We start from the raw sequence: 5,000 nt of genomic DNA on the forward strand, positions 1-5,000 counted from the left end.
GTGAGTGGCGCGTCTGATCTATTTCAACTAAGGGACACGTCAGGTTGTAAGCCGCCGATTTTGCCAAGGCATCCGCACGCTCGTTCCCCTGAGTCCCTACATGAGCCTTGACCCAAGAGATTTGGATGTAGTTTAATTTTGCTAAGTTTAGTTTAATATTATAAACTATAGGATTAGTTGTGGTACGATTGCGCAAAGCAGTGACTGCGGAAAGGCTATCCGTAAAGAGAAGACCAGAGTCCGTTATTGCGTGAGTTATCAACCAAGAGGTTGCCTTATAAATCGCGGTGAGCTCTGCGTCATAGACGGTGTTATGAGGCAGAAGGCGGAATTCCCTGGAACAAATTTCCGCCCCGTTATGAAAAACGACGAAAGCACAACCGACAGCGTCATCCGTCTTGGAACCGTCAGTAAATAATTCTAGACCCTGCCCAGTAGGGTCCAATGGTGGGCAAAGATAAGAAGTGCGCTGGGTTGGATGAAGGAAGTCCTTGTTTAGAGGATACTGATAAGGAAATCCTCGGAGTTTCAGGTCAAAATGGGAGGTTGGTTTCATAAGGGTGAAACCCTTAAATAGGGCAGCCTCCTTACTAACGGTTATATGAAGCGGTAAAATTCCAGTAAGGACTTGTAGGGCAGCTGTAGGAGCCGTGCGGTAAGCGCGCGCTATGCGTAATAACGGGACCCTTTGGATAGTAGTGAGTTTTCGATTAATGGCGACGGTGTCACGATACCAAACACCACAGGCATATGTCACGTAGCGCTCGATGCCTGATTTATAAATTAGTTTCAATGCCCGGCCCTTGACACCCCAAGTATTCCGGGCAATCAATGCTAGTTGCTGGGCAAGAGAAGACACCTTACTGTACACTTCCGCTAGATGGGGAAGGTAGGTGTGGTCTTCGTCCAAGACGACACCTAATATGCGAAGAGTTTTAACGTGCTTTAATTTGTGAGTATTCATTCGGAAGATTGGAGGACGATTCTTCTGACAACCTGGTCGTACGTACGTTAAAGCCTGAGATTTGGCAGCAGATATTGTAAGTTTATTAGTTAAACACCAGTTATGTATGGAATCCAGAAAGTCATTGGCAAGAAGTTCCAAACCACGGCGCGATTTGGAGCGAACGATACCCAGGAGATCATCAGCAAATGCCTGAATCTCCACTAGTGGGTCGAGTTCAATATTGAAGACGGAGTCGCAGACAACATTCCACAAGATCGGACCGATGCACGAACCTTGAGGAACGCCACGTGAGAGGGTTTTAGTTATTATTAGATTGGGTGATACGATAACCGCACTACGGTCCAGAAGGTAGCTCTGGATGGTGGTATAAAGATTACTGGGACAGTGTTTCAGTTTTAAGGAGTGTAGAATGGCGGGGATCCAAACATTGTCGAACGCCCCTTCAATATCGAGGGAGAGCAACGAAGTGTAATACCCATTCCTCTTGTTCTCGGTGATGTGGGTATCAACTACCGCAAGAGCATGGGAAGTGGATTTGCCCGAACGGAAACCAAATTGACGGTGATCTAAGAGTCTGTTGCTTTCTAGGTAGTAAGTGAGGCGGTCTGTTATAAGCTTATCGAGTATTTTCCCCAATGACTCCGGGAGACATATGGGGCGATAAGAACGGGGATTGGTAGGGTCGCGACCCGGTTTGTTGAGCAACAGAAGCCGTGAAGTCTTCCAAGCTGGCGGGAAATAATGAAGCCTTAAGCACGCATTATAGAGTGTTTGGAGAATGGCAGGGTTCGCTGTGTGTAAATGCAGGACAACTTCGACCGGTATACCAGAAATCCCAACAGCTCGATTGGGTGGCATATTTTTAAGAACGGCTGATATTTCATCAACAGTAAATGGAACGTCATCAGGAGTATCAGGGGGGGGTCGCTACAGCTTCCCGAGTGGCAGTGTGACAGGCCAGATCAACTTGAGGGTCGTCAGGAAGGTATAATGCGTCAACAATCGTATGAAGAGTGTCGAGAACGGAAGTTGTCAGAGTCCCTGCACTATTCCGAACACAAGATAAGGATGTCGGGCATTTAAGACGTTGGGAACAAATTTTATAGGGAACCGTGAAAGGGTTTACATCATCTACCGTGGAACAAAACAGCCTCCAAGATTCAAGCTTGGCCCTTTTGATAGACAGCCTGAATTGGGCTGAGGCTTGTTTGAACGCGGTGAAGTAAGTTGCGCGCAGATGAGGATTTTGACACCGCTGAAAGCGACGACGAAGGGAATTAACCTTTTTCCTTTCTATTTGTAGGGATTTAGACCACCAGGGGACTAAGCGGTGCGTGAGTTGGGAGCACTTACGTTTAAGGTGAGTGTCACACCATGCGATAATACCATCAGTGAGAGAAGCAACAAATTCGTCGATAGCCCTAGTGGTATCAAGAGAACGGGGGCAATGAGTAGCAGCAAAGGTAGACAATGCTTGCTGCAGGAAAGGCCAGTCAACGTCACGTAGGCTATAGCCAGCTCTGTAATTGTGAATTGCGGCGGTCGTATCGAACGTATAAAGAATAAGACGGTGGTCAGAGAGCGTGACGGAATCTAAGATACGCCAGTCCCTGATGTTGTCGGCAATGTCAATCGAGGTGAGAGTTAAGTCGATGTAACTTGTACCATTACCGTTAAAGGTTGGACCAAATTGAGGATCATTCACGGAAAATAAATCACTGCCATTTATTACGTCTAACAAGTCAAGACCTCTGGCATCCGTGATAGGCGAACCCCAGAGACCGTGCTTTGCATTAAAGTCGCCTCCGATCACCATGTGATCATGGCCAAAGTCGTCAATAGTGGCGGTCACGCCTCGCAAGAAATCATCGAAATCGCAAGTGGGGGTAGCGTAAACGCACGTGACACGTAACTGCGAGCCCCGAATGCGTATCTCCACGGTAACCATAGCAGGGCTAGAGCGAAGTAACATAACGTCGTAAGTTTTGTTGAGTATAACAACAGAACATTTGGGAGTGACAGGATGACAAAAGATGCGCGACGTGACCGGTAAACCGACAACTCGACCAAAAACGAGATAAGGATCAGAAAGAAGGATAATGTCAATAGACTCATCCAAACAGTATTGACGAAGTAGATAGGGACAGTGGGAATCTCGTTAATCCATTCATGCGCGTCACTAATTAGATGACGAGGCATTTGGCTACATAAAATCTTTATTTAGTCCCTCAAAAATACATGGGGTTCATGTTAATTATTAAGTAGCAGGGTACAAGCCATTTCTTATTTTTTTTTTTTAAGTTCATGCGTGATTACGAGTAACATAAAAACGGTAAGTTTAATGTAACATTATTAATTAATTTTTTTTTCCATTTTTCAGGTTCAACAAAGGTAAGTTTTAATTAGTTAAGTTAAGTGTTAATTTAATTTTGGTTTTAATTTAGTTTTAATTTAGTTCGAATTACTTTTCATTAACACTATTTTTATTTGCGGACACCACCAGAGCAGTCATAATAATTAAGGTGGGTATTAGTGTAATTTTAAATTTTCATTTAAATTTAAATTTAATAGTGAGCTGCGCTCATAAAGCTTTTATAGATCCTCATAGTCTGCTCCAGAGCAACCTGGCACACAAGTCGACGAAAGCCAGCGCCCAAGCCAAGATAGTCGCAAATAATGTTATTGCGCTTGCACCAAACGCCGCGAGCCGAAACCACGAACGCAGAGAACTGAACGGTTCGGCCAGGCCAAACTGTGTTGAGGGCTGCAATAACTTCTGGCTTGTCATAAGTGTCCAGCTTGCTCTGGTACGCACTATCAAGACTACGGGGGGCTTCCCAAGGGCAGTAAGCATCGCACACCATCAACTCTTCCTCACTGACGATCACCAAGTCAGGCTTATGGATATTACCCATAGCATCTACTAGCCGTGGCTCTAGCGCGATTTCAACGCCAGGCTTTTTGCAGGAGGATTTAATGAGACTGACGATCTTATCGTGCCTAGATATATATTTAGTCTTCGAAAGAGGACAAGAGTTGCTAATGTGGGACAGGCTCTCTACCCTTGGGCAGCCCACCCGACAGTTCTTATTACCTTGGTTCGAGGGGGCTCCTCTACATGGGAGAAGATTAAGGCGTAGTTTTATCCATTCGCAGAATTGCTTACAGGACTTTGCTCGCTTGGTTTCCATTAAGAATGCATTGGATATTGGACTATCCAGGGCTTCACGAAGGCCCGCTCCGTAAACTGTCTCAAACAGTCTCTCTCTCCAGTAACTCTTGACATCCTCCTTTGTCTCCCCGATTTGCAGAGTGAACATTCGCAATCGGTTAAGGAGCGTTTCAAAGTAGGGGGTATTAATTAAAAGTTTTATCAAAGGATGATTTGAGCTTTTTAGATTTAATAACCTAGAGAGAGAGTTTAATGGAGTATGAGTAGCGAAGCAAGGAAGACCAAGGCCGCCATCTCTGAGCCCGACATAAAAGAACCCCTCCGGACTATAATTGGGTAGACGTAAAAATTGTCTGACAAAAATCTTAACAGATTTGTCGACCTTTATGAGGTCAGACTTCGTATAATTAGAAAGCGTAAGTAGATGGACAAAGCGTGGCAAGAGGAAATCCCTCATCATGACTATCTTTTGATGGGGCTTAATTTTAGCATTGCGTAGTTTGGAAATTAAGCCAAAGATTGAGCTTAACTCTGGGCGATTCTTCCCAGAGGGAGAAAATTGAATGCCCGTCGACGTCTCCGAGCTCGTTTGCGTTACCGCAATGTACCCCCGAAGGGGACGATCTCCGTGTCCGGGTTCGGGAATATTAACCCGATTCCCTTTCGGTCACCAGCGGGACTTGCGAATGAGAGGTCCCGCCTCGGAACGGATTTCTCCTATCCCTTAGGACCGACTGACCCATGTTCAACTGCTGTTCACATGGAACCCTTCTCCACCTCAGTCCTCAAGGTTCTCACTTGAGTATTTGCTACTACCACCAAGATCTGCACCAGAGGCGGCTCCAGGCGAACTTACGCTCG

The 5,000-nt window shown here is 45.6% G+C and overlaps 1 pseudogene; it reads right to left on the bottom strand.

Annotated features, from left to right (window-relative positions):
- The window catches only part of LOC149589727 (large subunit ribosomal RNA), an 8,727-nt pseudogene that overhangs the window by 2,003 nt on the left and 1,724 nt on the right, over window positions 1-5,000 (bottom strand).

Source organism: Phalangium opilio, unplaced genomic scaffold (assembly GCF_054372755.1).
Source record: "Phalangium opilio isolate 3A_F unplaced genomic scaffold, DU_Popi_V2 ptg000521l_1, whole genome shotgun sequence".
NCBI classification, from domain to species: Eukaryota; Metazoa; Arthropoda; class Arachnida; order Opiliones; family Phalangiidae; genus Phalangium; species Phalangium opilio.